This window comes from Pistacia vera, unplaced genomic scaffold, assembly GCF_008641045.1.
Source record: "Pistacia vera cultivar Batoury unplaced genomic scaffold, PisVer_v2 Contig678, whole genome shotgun sequence".
Classification (NCBI taxonomy): domain Eukaryota; kingdom Viridiplantae; phylum Streptophyta; class Magnoliopsida; order Sapindales; family Anacardiaceae; genus Pistacia; species Pistacia vera.
The window spans coordinates 761510-779736 of NW_022196532.1; the positions used below are offsets into that span (position 1 = coordinate 761510).

Below are 18227 nucleotides of genomic sequence, written 5' to 3' on the forward strand. Positions count from 1 at the left end.
CTTAAGGATTATTCAAGACCTACAATTGAGGGATGCGCTTCTAGTATTAGGAGACCACCAATTCAAGCAAATACCTTCGAGATAAAGCCAAACATTATTCAGATGATACAACATTCAATTCAATTTGCTAGGTTGTCTAGTGATGATCCTAATTTACATATTGCAAATTTTCTGGAGCTATGCGATACATTCTGACATAATGGGGTCCTGATGATGCAATTAGGTTAAGGCTTTTCCCATTCTTTCTTAGGGATAAAGCTAAGGCTTGGTTAATTTCTCTACCACCTAGAAGCATTAGTACTTGGAATGAGTTAGTTCAAGTGTTCCTTGCGAAGTATTTTCCGCCGATCAAGTCTGCCAAGATGAGGAGTGACATCACAAATTTTTTCCAGCAAGATATGGAGTCACTTTATGAAGCTTGGGAGAGATATAAGGATCTCTTATGGAGGTGTCCTCACCATGGGTTACCAATATGGTTGCAAGTGCAAACATTTTACAATGGGTTGATGCCAAATATACAAGCCATGGTAGATGTTACAAGTGGGGGAGCCCTGAATAGAAAAACGCCGGAGGAAGCCTATAATCTGATTGAAGTGATGGCAAGCAATAACTACATGACGCCTTCAGAGAGAAATTCAACAAGAAAGTAGCGGGAGTGCACGAAGTTGATAGCTACACTGCGTTGGCTGCTCAACTTTCAACCATCCAAAAGCAATTAGGAGTTGCCTTAAAGGTAAATGCTATTGAAACTCGTTCTCTAACTTGTGAATTTTGTGTAGGGAATCATTTGTCAGGAGATTGTCAAGTAGGGAATCCATTTGCTCCACCTCAACAAGCAAATTATGTCGACAATTTTCAAGGAGGGCAAGGGAATCCATATTCCAATACATATAATCTAGCATGGAGGAAACACCCGAACTTTTCATGGAGCAACAACAATGAGCAAAAACAACCTCTTGTTTTTCAACCTTAAGAGCCAAAATCTAATTTAGAGAATGTGTTGACCAAGTTCATTGAAAAGACAAGCAAGAGGTTTGAGAAGACTGACGTCCTAGTTCAAAATCAATCAGCCTTTATTAGGAACCTTGAGACTCAAATTGGGCAAATCCACAATATTTTAGTGGGAAGAGTTCAAGGAATGTTTTTGAGTGATATCGAGAATAATCCAAAGGAGCAACTCAATGCCATCATGTTGAGAAGTGGTGAGGAGCTGAAAGAATCAAGAAAGGCTGAAGAAACTGAGGAAAAAGCTGAAGACATGAAATTGGACAGAACCAAAAATGCCTCAACAAAATGCCTACGCACAAAATCCAGAACCAACAATACCTCAACACAATGCCTAGGCACAAAACTAAAACTTGAGAACAAAGCCCAAGATGTGAAGAAAGATGAAGCCTCTCTTCTGTATCCTCATAGACTACATAAACATAGATTAGACAAGCAATTTGGTAAGTTCATGGATATGTTTAGAAGCTTACACATAAATATTCCTTTTGTAGATATGTTGGAGCAAATGCCGAAGTATGTCAAGTTCTTAAAGGAGATCCTTACACACAAAAGGAGGTTTGAAGAACATGAGATGGTCATGCTCACCGAGGAATGTAGCGCGTTACTTCAAAAGAAACTACCACTGAAATTAAGAGATCCAGGGAGTTTTAATATTCCTTGCACAATTGGTAGTTTTTATTTTGATAAAGCTTTATGTGATTTAGGAGCCAGCATTAACTTGATGCCATTTTCTATTTTCAGGAAACTTGGTTTAGGAGAGGTGAAGCCAACCACAATTCATCTTCAATTGGCGGATAGATCCATAACATATCCTAAGGGAGTGGTGGAGGATGTCCTAATAAAGGTAGACAAATTTATCTTTCTAGTAGATTTTGTAGTTCTTGATATGAAAGAAGACTGGAACATACCTTTAGTATTAGGAAGGCCTTTTCTAGCTACAAGTAGGACTTTAATAGATGTACACCAAGGTAAACTAATCTTAAGGGTAGAAGACGAACAAGTGGAGTTCAATGTTTTTAACAAGATGAAATGTCCACCCGAGTTAGATACTTGCTTTAAGATTAGCATCCTTGATGACAAAGTAGCGGAAACCTTAGAAGAAAACTACCCTAGCTCATCCCTAGAAAATTGTTTAGTCAACTCTAGGATTATGGAGGCTAAATTTGAGAAGGTAGATGAACAACAATTGAAGCCTTATGTCTATGGTGGATTGAAGGATAGAAGGGTTTGAATTTTCCTAGATAATCCAAATTGAAAGAGTCAAAAAGTCGAGCTTACGACTCCAATAAAGCGCTTCTTAGAAGGCAACCCAAGCTCTTTACTTTAATTTTGGTTTTTGTTTTGAATTTATTTTAGATTTTTGTTTAATGTGTTAAGTTGTAATAACTTTGGTTTGGTTTGATATGTTAGTTGTTTATGTTTCACCCATAATTTCTTTTATGCACACTAAATTGGCCAGGAAAGGTGCATAGTTTGTTTTCTTTTGACTAGATTCCCGATGACTATTGGATACAACAAACAATACGCATGACTTCACAAGACTACCTCCACATAAATGTTACGCACAAAGAGTAGTGTAGTTGTTCTCTTTGTACATTGAGGACAATGTTCATCTCTAATGTTGGGGGTAAGGAATATTTTTGGCCAAATTTAGTTTCATTCGATGGACATCATTGAATATCTTTTGCTTTGAATTATCTCTTTAAAAGCTTTTGGGTGGAATTGTTTTAGGTGTATTGTAAGGTCAAAGAGTTAATGTATTTTGTTTTGTTTTGGTTCTCATACATAAGTCAATGATAAGACCATGATAGTGAATTTGTAACATTGAGATTTGATTAACTTTCGCATAGTGTAAAGATAATAGTAGATGACAATTGCATTTAGTTATGACTCTCTTGGGAATGGGTTTGATTGGTTGAATAATTCGGAAACTTAGAGACGTTTTATGTGTGCTTTTATGGGCAATAATTTTTTTGTAAAAATTGTGCATAAACTCATTTGATAACCACTTGAGGCGAAATCCTAGAATCTGCATTACTTAGGATATGATTTAGGCAATTTTCTTTGGAACGATTGAGCCTTTCAAGCCAACCTATTATTTTATCCCTAGTTAACCATTTGAGCCTATTATTATACACTTGGTAAGCCTTATTAAGCAAGGTGGGGTAGATGAATTTTTTTTTAGTTACTATCTTCCTTTTAAAAAAAAAAAGACTTTGAAAAAAAGAAAGAAGAAATTTGCAAACAAATAGGAAGAAGTAGCTAGGGAGAAGAACTTGAAATGAGGTACCTTACATGAGGGTTTGTGCTAATGTTGGAAGGAAGAGTTCAATCCACGTGAGAGGGTAAAGGGTGAATGAGAAGAGAAGCAGGAAAGAGATTGTTCATGGTCATTTACTGTAAAATATTAAGTCTCTTACATTTTGTTAAAAATTCCTTTCCGTTATTTCATAAACCATTACCCTAGCCTAACGTTACAACCATGAAAAAGACATAATGATCCAAGGTAGTGATTGGATTCTACATTAGTAGAGACTGGTTTGAAAAGTGAGCCTATGGAGTTTGATTGCACATTTGTTTTATTTTCGTACTTTGCCTATGGAAGCTATGCATAAAATCATCTGGGTTTTTGGATGAATGGTTTGTGAATGATTATGAGAGAGTCAATAAGAAAAGTGTAGTTGAAATTCACTTATTCTTTACATTTGCGTGTTGTTAATTATTTGATTTGTTCACATTGACACAATTTCTGAGACGATCATATGTATGAATCCTAAAATTTTTGTTTGAGTCTTTAGTTTTAAGTCTATGTGAGGTTAGGTTTGGATGTTTGTGGGTATCATTGCTGGAAACCCTCACGAGACTATAACTCGTCCAACTAGGGCCGCCTAGGGGTTGAAAGGCTTGTTGCATATGCTAAATGCAACCGTGACAATCTACGGAAGTGATTTAGGATAGTTTAGATATAGACTTTATTTTGTTTGTGTTTTCAAGCTAAAAGACTTGTTCTATTGCTTAGCTTGCTAGGGAATAGCCAGAAGCTGGTTGGGGGTTGTGATAAGAGCTTGAAAATACATATTTTGTTAGTGGTTTATTGGGATTAATTGTGGGAAATTAGGCTTAATTTGATAAAGTTGGTTAATATTTTCATAATTGCCTTTTACGGGATCACGGGTATTTTTGAGTGTTTTTCAGGTTACTAGTACTTAAATGTTATGCTCGGATGAAGAATCATTTTGGCAACGGAATAAGTGACGAGTGGAAACAAACGGATCAAGAATCGGAGTTGAATTGAAGAAGTTATGGATGTTGAAGTGAAGAGAAGATTCTAGATTACGTTCTAGCTTGTGCATGCCTTGGTATTTAAGAATATCTTGAGCTTTAGAACTCTGATTTAGACAGTTCTTGGACCGTTGGAAAGCTGATTCAAAGGGCTACATTTCATATGTTTACAACTTTTCCAAATTCCATCGTTATCGAGTCCAACAATCAACATCTCTGAAGAATAGTGGAATGATGTGGGAAGAAGGGCTATAGCTACAGTGCTGCGACACACTTTTTCTAGTAGCTACTGTGCTGCAGCACAGTGCCACGGCACAGTCACAGAAGTCACTAACTTGTTATCCGTTTTTAGCTAGGAGAACAGGGTTAAGGGTTCCAAATCAAATAGAATTAAGAGAAAACAAACCCTAACCCTTTTGGGATGTAAAAGGAAAGCTTTTAGCATTATTTTGGGGATTCTTGGGTGAGAAGAAAGGGAGAAAAATCTGCAGAGAAGAGGAGTAACAAAAATTCTAGAGCTTTGATTCACAATATAGAGAAGTTTTCCTTATTCTTTTCTTGTAAACTCATGATGAATGTTTTAATAAAGATGATTATTTCTTTCATGTTTATTATGAACTAAATTTATTCTCTAGGGCTAAGATGTAGCTCAATCTCTTAATTATGTATTGATTTTTGATTGTTAATGTTTATTAAGAATTCTTCCTAAGTTTTACTATTTTTCCTAATGCTTTTGATTCTTAAGGGCTGAAGAATTGAATGAACTAATGGACTAAGTTGAGATTGAGAGATGATACTTAGTTAGTCTATGGTAGTAAAACCATAGGTTGAGCAAGAGATAGGTTACCACAACTTGTGACGTTTTGGTAAATTCCATAGAGCGTAATGATCCCCAATTGCTTAAATCTGATTAAAGATAATTCGAGTTAGTAATTAGGGGTTAATTTGATAATTGTTTGAGAGAAAGTTATTGGAAATTTAGGGAGTTTGACCTGTAGTAAGAGCTCAATCAAATTAGCAAGAGAGATCGATACATATGAATAAGAGTTGGTGTGAAGTCTATGCCCTAGGTCTAGTCATCTTGTTTTTACCCAAAGGTTTATTTTAATTGTTCTCTTTTCAGTTCTCTTTTTAATTTCAATTGTTAATTTTGTTAAATTTAGGTTTTTCTTGATACAATTTGGATTGATCAAATAGTAATAGGGTAGTTTAATTGGTAATTGATAGTAGTAATTACCTTGGGTTCGATATCCGTATTTATATATTTTATTACATGCACGATTTCATACACTTGCGAAAATCAACAAGAAGTTTTTCGCACTGTAGCGCGTTAGAGAAAGGGAAAGCAAGTGGCACACAGCGGACCCAAGGGCTCTGAGGGACTAGAGAACACCGATAGCACCCCGGGTAGAATACCCATGGCATTGCGACTTGGCGACATGTTGCAGCACAAGTCGTCCCACACCACATTGCACGGGCACTCCCACAAAAGTGTAAGGCAGGGAGATTCCCAATATTGCCAAAATGACGACTTTGATTGTCATCGTGTAGGCGATTCGCATCATCCGTGGGTCGGTTCATACCACTGCGAAGGTCGGGAAGACTCCCTGAATCACTTGATGCAATCACACGGCTCTAGCCGACGTGTGTCGAGATTGGCTGGAGCTCCTGACCGAGGTGAGGAAGAGTCCGCTTTGCGGTCTTTCCTTAACAGCAACCGTGAGAGTTGAACCCATGTTGCGGAAAGTGATCCCCAGGTAGCTCCGCTACCTCAGATTAAAGAACTACAACGCGCTTTGGATCAACTTAAGGCTCAGCAAAATGAGCAAGGGTAGGTCGTAAAGGCATCTCCTTTTTCTCCAGCAGTGTTAGCTACCCCTCTCTCATCGAGATTCAGAATGCCCGACATGCGAGCATTCGATGGGAACTTTGATCTGCAGGATCATCTGTACGAGTTCAACGACCTCATGGAACTCCACCAAGTCTTTGACTTGAAAAAATGGCGTTGCTTGGCAGTAACCTTAAGTGTCCATGCCAAGCAATGGTTTAGGTCGCTTCCAGTAGGATCAGTCAACTTGTGGCCTCAAATGAGCTTGACATTTTTGAGGCATTTCCAGGCGAACAAGAAGTTCTCAATGTCGTTGAGCTACCTAAGCAATATACGGCAAGAGAGGGATGAATCCCTCCAATCTTATATAGATAGGTTCCACAAAGAGCTCCATGAAGTGGCTCATACTCCTAAAGAATATGTTCGGACTCTTATCGTTGCGGGAATTCGACTATAGACAGACTTATGGAAAGAACTGCAATCTGAGAATGATGTTTCCCTCACTCACTTCTATAACCTTACTGAAAAATACCTCCAGATCAAAAGTTTCGTAGCAACTCTCAGTCGCCATGACCCCGGTCCATCGGACAGTGCTCCCAATCGGGGGGAGAACATGAGGATTGATCGAAGATGGGCTAACAATGACCAGCAAAAAGGAAAAAAGCAGCGGTACGAGCCCAAGAAATCATATGCCCTAGTTCCTCATCGCAATCGCGACAAGAGTCAATACACTCTTCTGAATACCTCGGTATCGGCTATTTTGGATAAATCAGAGGAAACCAGTTTTCTCGGAGAGTCTGAGCCCATGAAGAATCCCACGTCGGCCAGAAATAATAAAAAGTGTTGCCGTTATCATTGGGATAACAGGCACCATTCTGATGAATGTTGGGCCCTCAAGCAAGCAATTGAGGACCTCATTAAGCAGGGGCACTTCAAAGAGTATGTCGATGACTCTGTTCCCGTTCGAGAGAAAAATCAAAAGGAACCAGGGAAGAGGCGTCGTGGCCGCAAAGGTCTCTACAGTGTGGGGATCATCTTTGGAGGGCCATACCCCGCTGGGAACTCTCGAAATGCCCAGGAAAGGTATGCTTGGGAAGCCTATCATGACCCCATAAGTGTCATGAGCACGACGTCGCGACCTGCCAAGGTTTGCAGAGAGGAGGAAATCACCTTCTTCGAGAAACACGCGGTGCGATTATATCATCCGCATGAGGATGCTCTCATCATCACGCCTAAAATAAGTCGTTGCGAAGTCCACAAGATGCTAGTGGACAATGGAAGCGCCATGAATATCTTATTTCAGCGAGTCTTCGAGAAGATGAAACTGGACGAGGCAGATCTGAAGCCTGCCTCTATCTCTCTGTATGGTTTCACTGGCAATCATTTGATTCCCAAGGGGATGATCTCGCTTCAGGTCATGTTGGGAGAAACCAATGAGCTGACCAAAATGACTGAGTTTTTAGTAGTAGATTGTCCTTCCACTTTCAATGGCATCTTGGGACGACCTTTACTATGAAGCTTCAAGGCAGTCACTTCAATATACCATCTGAAGATGAAGTTTCCCACCCCAACAGGGATAGGGGAAGTAAGTGGATCTCAACGCGTATCTCGCAACTACTATGTGACGGTAGTGCAGATGGCATGCAAGGGAAATGGAGCACCAGTTGGCATCTTTGAGCAGGCAATGACGATCAGCAGGATCGAGCCACAGCCCGACCCGATTGAGGATAACATGAACCCTCGCATTCAGGTATGCCCTCACAGTGGGCCGGTGGAGTACCTATCTGAGGTTTTAGTCGATCAAAGTGAGCCAACATGAATGTTGAGGATCGGGAGTAATCTCAACCCTCAGCTCGCCAACGACCTGACTAGTTTCCTCAAGGAAAATGTTGATGTATTCGCATGGACTCATGCTGACATGGTCAGGATCAGCCCAAATGTTATATGCCATGCCCTGAATATTGATAGTACAGTCAGGCTAGTTCGCCAAAAGAGAAGAGCAATGGACCCCGAGTGATATGCTACCTTGAAAATGGAGGTGGATAATCTCCTTTTAAACGGATCCATCCGAGAGGCACTTTAGCCGAGCTGGGTTGCCAATCCGGTCTTAGTAAAGTAGCTTAACGGTAAATGGCGGACCTGCGTTGACTTTACCAACCTTAATAAAGCGTGTTTGAAGGACAACTTTCCCTTCCCAAGGATTGATCAGCTCGTCGATGCCACCTCTGGGCACGAGCTACTAAGTTTTATTGATGCCTACTCCGGATATAATCAGATTCCGATGTACGTACTAGATGAAGAGTATACCTCATTTGTTACAGATCGGGGGCTGTTTTACTATAAGGTTATGTCCTTCGGCCTAAAAAACACTGGGGCGACTTACCAGCGACTGGTTAATCGAATGTTTTCTAAGCAGATTAGAAAATTAATGGAAGTCTATGTTGATGACATGTTAGTCAAATCGCATATCGCTTCAGATCACATAGCACATCTCGCTGAGATTTTTGGTATACTCCGAAGGTACAGAATGAAGGTCAATCCCCTGAAGTGTTCGTTCGGAGTATCCTTGGGAAAATTCTTGGGGTATATGGTTAACCAGAGGGGAATAGAAATTAACCCTAAAAAGATTCAAGCTCTTCTTGATATGAGAGCTCGACCAACCGAAAACAGGTTTAGAGTCTTAATGGGCGAATAGCGACTCGTAGTCGCTTCATATCAAGAGCAACAGATTGCTGCTTGCCATTTTTCAATATACTTAAGGCCAACAAGAAGTTCAAGTGGACTTCAGACTGCGAACAGGCTTTCCAAAGCATAAAAGAGCACCTTGGAAAGCCACATCTTCTGTCCAAGCCGCTCCCTCGAGAAATTCTTCCCCTTTATCTATCCATCTCTCAGCATGCGATCAATGCAGCTTTGATTTGGGAAGAAAATAGAGACCAACGGCCAGTCTGTTACGTGAGCAGGCATTTGCTAGACAACAAAATGCGGTATTCAGAAATGGAGCGATTAGCTTATACCTGCTAGTTACCTCTAGAAAGTTGCGACCTTATTTTAATGCCCACACTATCCATGTATTGACCAACTACCTACTCAGGCAAGTCCTCCAAAAGCTAGAGGCTTCGAGTAAATTGCTCAACTGGGCGATGGAACTAAGTCAATTTAATCTACAGTACATACCGAAAGCAACCATTAAAGGGTAGGCTATTATCGATTTCATTTTGGAGTTGTCACACCAACCGATTCAAGAATCCAAGCAACAGTCCAATGACGTCACCTAGGAAACTATTCAGAATCCATTGACCTGGAGCCTCTATGTCGATGGATCCTCGAACAAGAAAAAGGTTGAGGCAGGTCTTCTCCTCCTTAGTCCCGAGGGACTCGCATCCACAGTATTCTTTGGTTTGGGTTCAAAGTTACCAACAATGAGGCTGAGTATGAAGCACTACTTGCTATTCTGAGGTTGACAAAAGAAATGGGGTCAACCGTGATCAGTATTCACAGCGACTCCATGCTAGCTGTTAATCAGATTTTGGGAGAGTATCAAGCTAAGGAAGAAAACATGATCAGTTATCTAAAGAAAGCTAAGGCTGCACTCGAGTCTTTCAAACACTTCGCGATCGCGCAGATTCCTAGAGATAGTAATTCTGTTGTGGATGCCCTGGCAAGAATAGCCTTATCGCTAAATCAGATACCCTAAAAAGTATTCCTGTTTGGTACATAGAGAACCCTAGTATCAGCTCGCCCAAATAGGCCATGATTACGATAGAATCAGTTTCCTAGATGACCGCAGTTATTCAGTATTTCCAAGATGCGACCTTGCCCAATGATAAGGTTGAGGCAAGAACCCTGCGAACCAAAGTTGCTCGTTACAGACTCATAGGAGATAAGTTGTACAGGCGAAGATTTAGTGCCCCTCTTCTCTGATGTGTAACTGACGAGGAAGCAGACTATATCATAAGGGAGATACATGAAGGGATCTGCAGTAATCACACTATCGCATAATCTCTCACTAACAAAGTTGTTCGTCAAGGGTACTATTGATCCTTGCTTCAAGAGGATACCTTCAGCTTTGTAAAAAACTGTGACAAGTGCCAGCGGTTTGCAAATGTACCACGAGCTCCTTCCCAACAGTTGATAACTATGACCAGCCCCTGGCCATTCTCCATGTGGAGAATTGATCTTATTGGACCCATGCCAGCCAGAAAGGGAGGGATCAAGTATGTTGTGGTCGCGATATATTATTTCACCAAGTAGACTGAAGTTGAACCCTTGGCCACTATCACTACCAAGAAGCTTAAGGACTTCATCTTCAAAAATATAGTGTGCCGCTATGGAATTCCTCATACACTCATTTCTGACAATAGGAAGCAGTTTGACAACAAGGAATTCAAGTAGTTTTACGATGAGCTTGGGATCCATAAAAAGTTCATCTCAGTCGCAAGACCGCAAGCCAATGGCCAGGTTGAAGCTGTCAACAAGACCATCAAACAAACTTTGAAAGCTAAGCTTGGCGCTGCCAAGGGAAATTAGGTTGACGACCTCCCAGAAGTCCTATGGGCATACAAGACAACTCTGAGAACCTCTACTTCAGAAATGCCTTTCTCGCTAGCATATGGCTGTGAGGTTATGATCCTAGTGGAAGTGAGGGTTGGTTCACTTCGGAAGGACCTGTTCAATAAAACAAACAATGAAGCACTTTTACGTGCAAGTTTGGACTTAGTTGAAGAACATTGCAGTAAAGCTCGGTTAAGGATAGTAGCCTACCAGCAGCGTGCGAAAAGATTCTTCGACTCTAAAGTCAGGAGAAGAGACTTTCAGGTCGACGACTAGTTTTGAAAGAAGCCCTTCTTGGTACAAGGGAACTAAGTGCGAGAGTATTGGGACCGAACTAGGAGGGCCCATACCGCATCGCTAAGGTAATACGATCGGGGACTTATCACCTCAAAAGGCTCAATGGTTCCGAAGTGCTTGGAATGTTGAGCATCTTCGCCCCCATTATCAATAATTCTGAACTCATTCTTTTAATTTTCTTGTAAAAATTCCCTTGAAAGCTTTGTAATTAAGATCGCTTTTAAGCCAAATTCATCTTGTATAAATGTATGATTTTGTTCCTTGCATTGTTTTTATGTTTCCGGTCGCATATGTAATGTATGTGAAGTATGAAAAATTATAAGTGCTCACAAATAATTTAATATCATAAATAGCTTGAGGATGTCCTCATGTTCACATATGTACTGTTTGTGGAGTACAAAAGATTGTAAATGCTCACAAATAATTTAAAAAATGATCCTTTTATTTATAGATTTCTAAGTATAAAAGAATATGCAAGGGCAGTAAAAAGCAAGGTTTTGGGAAAAATAAAGACAGGAGCAATCACTGGTCTTCATCCCTAGGCCCTAAAGGTGTGAACTCGGTATCTCCAGGTTGGTTATCGACCACTTGGTCAGCTGTCGGGTCCTCCGAAACGTACTCCTCTGGCTGATCCACTTCTAGGTGAGGCCCTAGTCCTTCCTCTTCATCATCGGCTCTCACCATGAAGGCAAGGATCCTTTGGTAATCATCTAGAAGGTTAGTGAGGTCCATAGTCGGGTTCTTTCACCAAATGGCATAAATAGACTGAACTGACCAGTCAGTGGCTTTCCTCTCAATTTCCAATTCTTGTCCCTTCATCTCTTTGGTTAATGAAGTGACTCGCCCTTGGGATAATTAGAGGTCTACCTCGAGTGCCCTCCTCTACTTCTCGGAAGTTTCCCACAACTGAGCTCTCTCTTCCTCCACTTGCAAGGCCCGCTCAGAGTTCACTCACAACTCCAACTCTTTCCCGCTAGCCTCTTTGGTGAGCCTGGCCACTGTCCTTTGAAGCTGCTTAATCTCTTCTCCTCTATTCTCCAGCTCAGCCTTCTAGAAGTCCACCGTGTGAAGAGCACAGTTCCTCTTTGACATGTATTAGTTTGTTTAAATGATGTGCAGGCTTAGCTCTTCTTTCGTAGCTGCTAAGTAGTGCCTCAACTGCGTATTCTCTTCCTTTGGCTCGAAGAGTCCCCCGGCAGCTTCTAGTTGGATCTTTTGTTGGGCCAGGTGCATGGCAAGCAAAGACTGCATAGTGAAATAAGCAAGCATTAGACTCTCCTTGAAAAGAGTAAAGTATTGGAAAGTCCTCGGCGAGGACAAATTGTCTTGCCTGGCTTTGCATTTGAACTACCCTAATCATCAGGTCCATTGGTTAGAGGCCACGAGCTCTTCAAAGACTTTGGCAAGTTGGCACTCCAGAAGGGTGAACACCACCAGCTGCAGGTGCTCCGAAAGTTGACCCATAGAGTCTAACACTGGTGTGTCAACTCCTAAAGTAAAAGGCACCTTGCCAGCCGGCCTTTTGCTTCTCTCCTTTCCTTTCGGAAGCCGCGGCTTCCCTTTGTCCCTTACGCAGACAGACTAGTGTAACCCCGGCCACTTGCCTCGAGCACCCTCCTGAGCAAAAAGCTTGATAAGGCTACGACCTCCCAGGCTGCACCCCCAAGCCCTTCGGCTCGGACTCTGATTCATCGGGCTGCAGCACTTTTCTTTTCTTGGACTTTTGGCTCGTGGTCTTCTGCTTTGTGTGTGCGGCCATGGGCTGAGAAGTTTCTGCTGAGAAGGTTTTATTGGTTGTTCGCTGGGTGGTTGTGCCCCCACCTGCACTCCTTCAATAAGGGTGTCGCTAGGGCCCACCTTGACTGATTCCATGGTGTCGACCTGGGGGAAAACGAACCCCCTCTCTCTCAATGACCTTTGCACTTTGGGCGGCATATTCTTTGCATACAGGTACTGTTAGTAAAAGAGTTCGCTACATGCAAAAGTAAAAATCTGAAAAGACTATAGACACTTACGAAGTAAGGGTTCCAAGGTCGCTTTAGAATTGAAAAAGTCGTACTTCCTCAAATTGGCAGTTGTCACGAGCAATTTTGCGTCACGACAATGATCTGGCAGGTTACCGAATGAAACTATTCAATTGAAGTCAGAGAGATCTATCAACCTGGTCGACTTGTTTCCTGTGAAGCGACAAGAAAGATCGTTAGAAAATAAATCCCAAAGAGAAAAGAAAAAATTTGCTAAGTACAAAAAGGGAAGAACTACTTGGCTCCCTAAAGTGGCAGATGCCATCATAATAGAAAAAGAAAAAATTAGTCTCATATGCCTCGACATTACTGGGGTAATTGAATATGCCTCCCTCGATCGTGGATCGCTTTGAGAGGTAGTAAGAATCTTTGTCCTTGCTCTTTTTTAAATAGTACGAGCAAGCGAGCTCCAATGCAGTCAGCTAGCCGAGGCCATACTCGGGGCACGAGATATTTATAGCCACAGCTATCATATATGCGTTAGGTGTCAGCTATAAAGGTCCGACCCTGAAGTGATCGAGGTTCGACCTAATAAAGGGATGGAAGGGAATTAGTGCTCCATAGTTGAATATAGCTTCAGAGATTGCAGCCATTCCCTTTGGCGAATTCTGAGCTGTATGCGACCTATACCAATAGACTTTTACACTAAGTGCATATTGGTTTACTACCTTCTGTATTTTCTCTCCGGTAGCCGTTGACAGAATCTCTTGCACAGGACCCACTAGGGCGTCTTGTGCTTACGAGCTCTTCGCTTCATTTGTTTTGGTTGCTGTAGGGTCCATCTCTTCTATGGTCTGAAAAAGGGGGACACGTATAGATTACTCAGTCTCCGTATAGAATTTTGTACAACGACATAAAAGAACAAAACCCTAATGTATCTTCCAAACATCCTAAAAAACCTTAGGGACCACCCCCAATGGTTAGTACCCTGAAAGCCTATTCCTTACAGAAGTCTAGCTATACACACCCACCATTATTGCCTGGTTAAGTTGTCCATGAAACAGAAAAAGGAAAGCAATGGAAGGATCTTCTTTACCTTTTTGGCTATGGGGGTCGAACTTCTTACTGTTAACAGAAAGTGCGCACCTACTTGGAGGATTGAAAATCTGGTCTCGCGAGAGCTTTTTGCTTTTTCTGAAAGTCTTAAGTGTTGTGACATTGCTTAAGGTGAGCTTGGGGTTTTATAGTGGAGGAAACGACGATTAGTCTTCCCAAAGCCAAGCGACATTTGGGCGGAATGCGTCTCTTGCCGTTGATCATGACCAAGTGTCATCAATCGATGAGAAGGAGTAACCGCCATGCTTCAAGAAATTCAATCGTCGCGTCTCTCTGTTGAAATAATCGAGCAGCGGCTCGATTCTCTTCTCCACATTAAATGCGCTCTCATCCGCATTTAATGCCTTGATAAGGAATGTCATTTCAGCATGGCTTGCATTTAATGTGCATGGCAGACACTTATTGCTCATAGGACATGTTTATTAGAATAAAGGATACTTCATTAATGGATTAGTTGTCAAGCACAATGGAGGTCGTTGGAAAAGAACACTCTTCGTCGCATGTCGGTTGCAAAGCGATATGATTCCTTGCCTCCAGCAAAAATATGCCAAGTGTAATCAAGTCGCAGACCTCGATTAAGATAAGAGGTGCATCGATACGGCACTGAGTAGGGTTTAATCTAGGTCGTCGACTTCGCAGAAGAAGATCGTCTCAGGTCGCTCGTAGAAAAATATTTTTCGACCTCCTTGTAGCCAGGTCGGTTCAACCAGGCGTCATTTGGATATGTCAAATCATGGCATAATTATGAAGTTCTCAAGATTCGATCCTTAAACCTTGAAAACTGGGGGACTTCTGTTATGTTGGAAAAAGTAGGGTTTACGTGGAGCCTCATCAATAAAGGATGGTCAGAGTTCAGAAGGGTTCTGCGCCGTCTAAGTGAGGCCACATCACGCCTAGCGCAAATGGCATGACTCCTATCAGTGCAGCAGGTGAGTGCCAGGTCAACAAGCGGCTAGAAATCGCCTACGTGTCAAAGCCTTGCTTTAATCAAGGAAATCCCTCGGGCAGGTGATCAATGGGACGCAAAGAAAGGATTTGCATTGGACCTACCCATTTGCAGCTTTCATAATCATTATCTTGAACTTTCCCATTATAAATAGAGGACTTCTCTCTCATTTGTGGGGATTAACTAATTTTGCGCTGAAATAGCTCTCTCTCTCTCTCTCTCTCTCTCTCTAAACTGTAACTCACCTCGTTGAACGCGACTTGATCACTCTCTCTTATTAATACAGTAGCAGTGGACATAGGATTTGCTTTAGAGCATCTGAACCACTTTAAATATTGTTCTTCACCCTTTTTTTTTTATTCAATCCCCTCATATCACGTGTGACTTCTAAGTCATTTTAGCATTTTACACGTGCTAGTAGTTGGTGTCAAAATCAAACATCAACCGTTAGTTTGGAATCTTTCCCTCACACGGCCAGCCTTCTTCCTTGTGAAATACTCCTTCTGTAAAATTCTGGAAAAACTCGAAAGATCCTACAATCAACTTCTTCTCAATATGTGTTTGTTTTTGTACAAATTAACGACTGAGATAAGCAATAACATGGATTATTGATTGTAACTACAAAAGGATTTCAGTTTATTGAATAAAGCTAAGCTGAAAACAATTCCCATTCAGTTGCAATTTTTTTCTTTTCTTTTTTCTCTCTCTCTATTTCTAGGGATTGTTATTCTTCATCATTTTTCGAAAGATATTCACCAACCTGCAATACAAAGAGAAACAGCAACAAATACAGAAAATAAGGCACACTTACATACAAACAAATTAACAAGTTGGAAACACTGTTTGGATAATATCTCTTCGCCCATTATAAACACTTTAGGATCTTTGGACATTTCCTCATTGAGTGCAGAATTTAGAGCATCTCGCACTGTCATCTGCAAAGTAAGTATTGACAACATTAAACTTTATATTTACATACTCTATAAAGAGATGACACTTTCCAAAACAATGCAGGTTGTTATTTTCAATGTGCGTGTAATTTAATCAACTCAAACTTATCCCCGCATAACAAACAAATAACAAGCATATACTGACAGGCTTCACCGTGACATTCTACATGAAAGAACTAGCAGCTTTCCTAATTTTAACTATTTAAAATGACATTGAGATTTCAACTCTTAAGAATCCAAAAAAAAAAATAAAAAAGAATAATGTAAATATATATAATTACCTCATTTGCTGCAGAAGAGAAATTTCTGGATCCATATAATATCCGAGTGTTTGTCTTACAGTCCTCAACATGTTGTGTTCTTCTTCGTTACTCTAGATTCAAATCCCGCAATGTAGAGATTCAAAATGATAGGAATAGATGGAGGGAAGGAGAATGAAGTGATCCAGCTGGACGGAGATGATTGGCGTTTCTCACCTTCTGCGAATCGACGGCTAATTCGAATGCTACCAAGCTACTTGGATACTATCAAATTTACTTGAGTTATTTATTTGAAAAAATTGACCTTAGAAAAAGGTTTAAAATTTAAGGTTCTTTTTTTTTTTTTTTTAAAGTAAAAGCTTGTGTGTTTCACATATTTTAATGAACACCTACTGATTTTAGAAATGTGCCCTAACTGATACTTTTATGTGTGTTTGACCTTTTATGTAATGAGTGCTGTTGCTTTTAGAAATCTCATCATTTCAATTTTTAAATTTATCAACAATTTCATCGGTTTAACATTCAAAAAATATATTAACCTTTTAATATTATTGATAGATTTTGGTAAAAACGTTGTTTCTTCCAAATTTAAACAGAATAATCTAATAGTCCGTAAAAAATAAGAGTTAGGATCTATTTCTGAAACCAACTGATACTTACTACGAAAAAAACCAAACACATAGGATTAGGGTGTATTTCCAAAACCAACGGGTGCTTACAAAAAGGGCTAAACACAAGGGTTTTATTATAAAAAGCACAAATTAATTTTTTTTTTTTTTAAATCATGAAATATTAAACATAGGTTGATGTTATTTGTGCCTGCTAATGTTTTATTAGACCATTTCTAAATATTTCTTAATAAAAATTGTTACAATATTATTTATGTTAATAATTATATTCAACTAGTGTAAAATCAACGTTGTCCATAATTAATGATTTTTCTCTCCAGATCCAAATTATTTCCTGAAAAAAATAAAAAGATCCCTTTCAAAGACTTGGACGCACTTAGCCGAGTAGAATAGACTTCTAAAATGATGGAGTCGAGAAATAATGCAAAGCTCTCACTTCTCACAAAGTAAAAAACTTTAGCTCACTCTTTTCTTGGTCTGCCACTAATTTATTTGATAAAACGCAAGATATATTATAAGCATATGAAAGCGTATATGATAAACAAAAGAGGCCTAAGCCTAACCGCCTAAAGCATCACCATAATCTTTAGTAAAACAACCAATTCTTTTAACTGTATGTATATATGTTTCCTTCCAAGTTTCCTCATTGATTATACTTTTCTTAACCGTACGTAGACATGTATTTGTTTCATCCAAATATATGCATGCTGTGTCTTCAACATCTCACACAAATGGGATCGCAATTTGAGGCTAAGCGTCTGCTGTATTCATCACTCCCCATTCACATCAAACTAATTTATCAAAAGCCAAAAGCCAAAAAGCTGGACGAGTGAGATGCAGAGTTTGGTGCGTCAGAATCAGTTCCGTACAACAACTTTTCCTTTCTCATTGGGTTTACTTAACTATCATATATTTCCTTCTCCAACAAGTTTTCCTTAGTTAAGTATTCTACACTCCCTCCATTACTTCACTCACCAACAAACATTTTTGCTTAGTTCAGTACTCAAGCTCTCTCACTCACTCACTCACTCATTCTCAGCTGCTCTTATTTTCATATTTCTCTCAATTTTACCAAGCCCAAAAGCTTAATTTGTTTGAGAGATGGCGACGCCCAAAGAACACATTGAGGATATTCGAAGAAATAACTTCTGGATCGGACGTGAGGAGCAGAATAGAGTTGTGCTTAAGATGTTACACAAAACTGTTAAACTCCTTTCTGCTGAACTCTACGCCAAAGATGTGCATTTTCTTATGGAGCTCATCCAGCTTTCACTACACTATATCTATATGTATATGTGTGTGTGTTATTAAGTCATATGTAAATCAACGTGTGCTATTTTTTTGTGATATATTTATTATTGTTTGGCAAATTTTTATTCTATACTTGAAGAAT

The 18227-nt window shown here is 40.1% G+C and overlaps 1 non-coding gene across 1 annotated transcript; it reads right to left on the minus strand.

Annotated features, from left to right (window-relative positions):
• Positions 1-359: 359 nt before the first annotated feature.
• LOC116113387 lies at positions 360-466 on the minus strand. The gene has a single exon (XR_004125400.1). It is a non-coding gene; the product is annotated as a small nucleolar RNA R71 (small nucleolar RNA).
• Between the last annotated feature and the right edge of the window lie 17761 nt (positions 467-18227).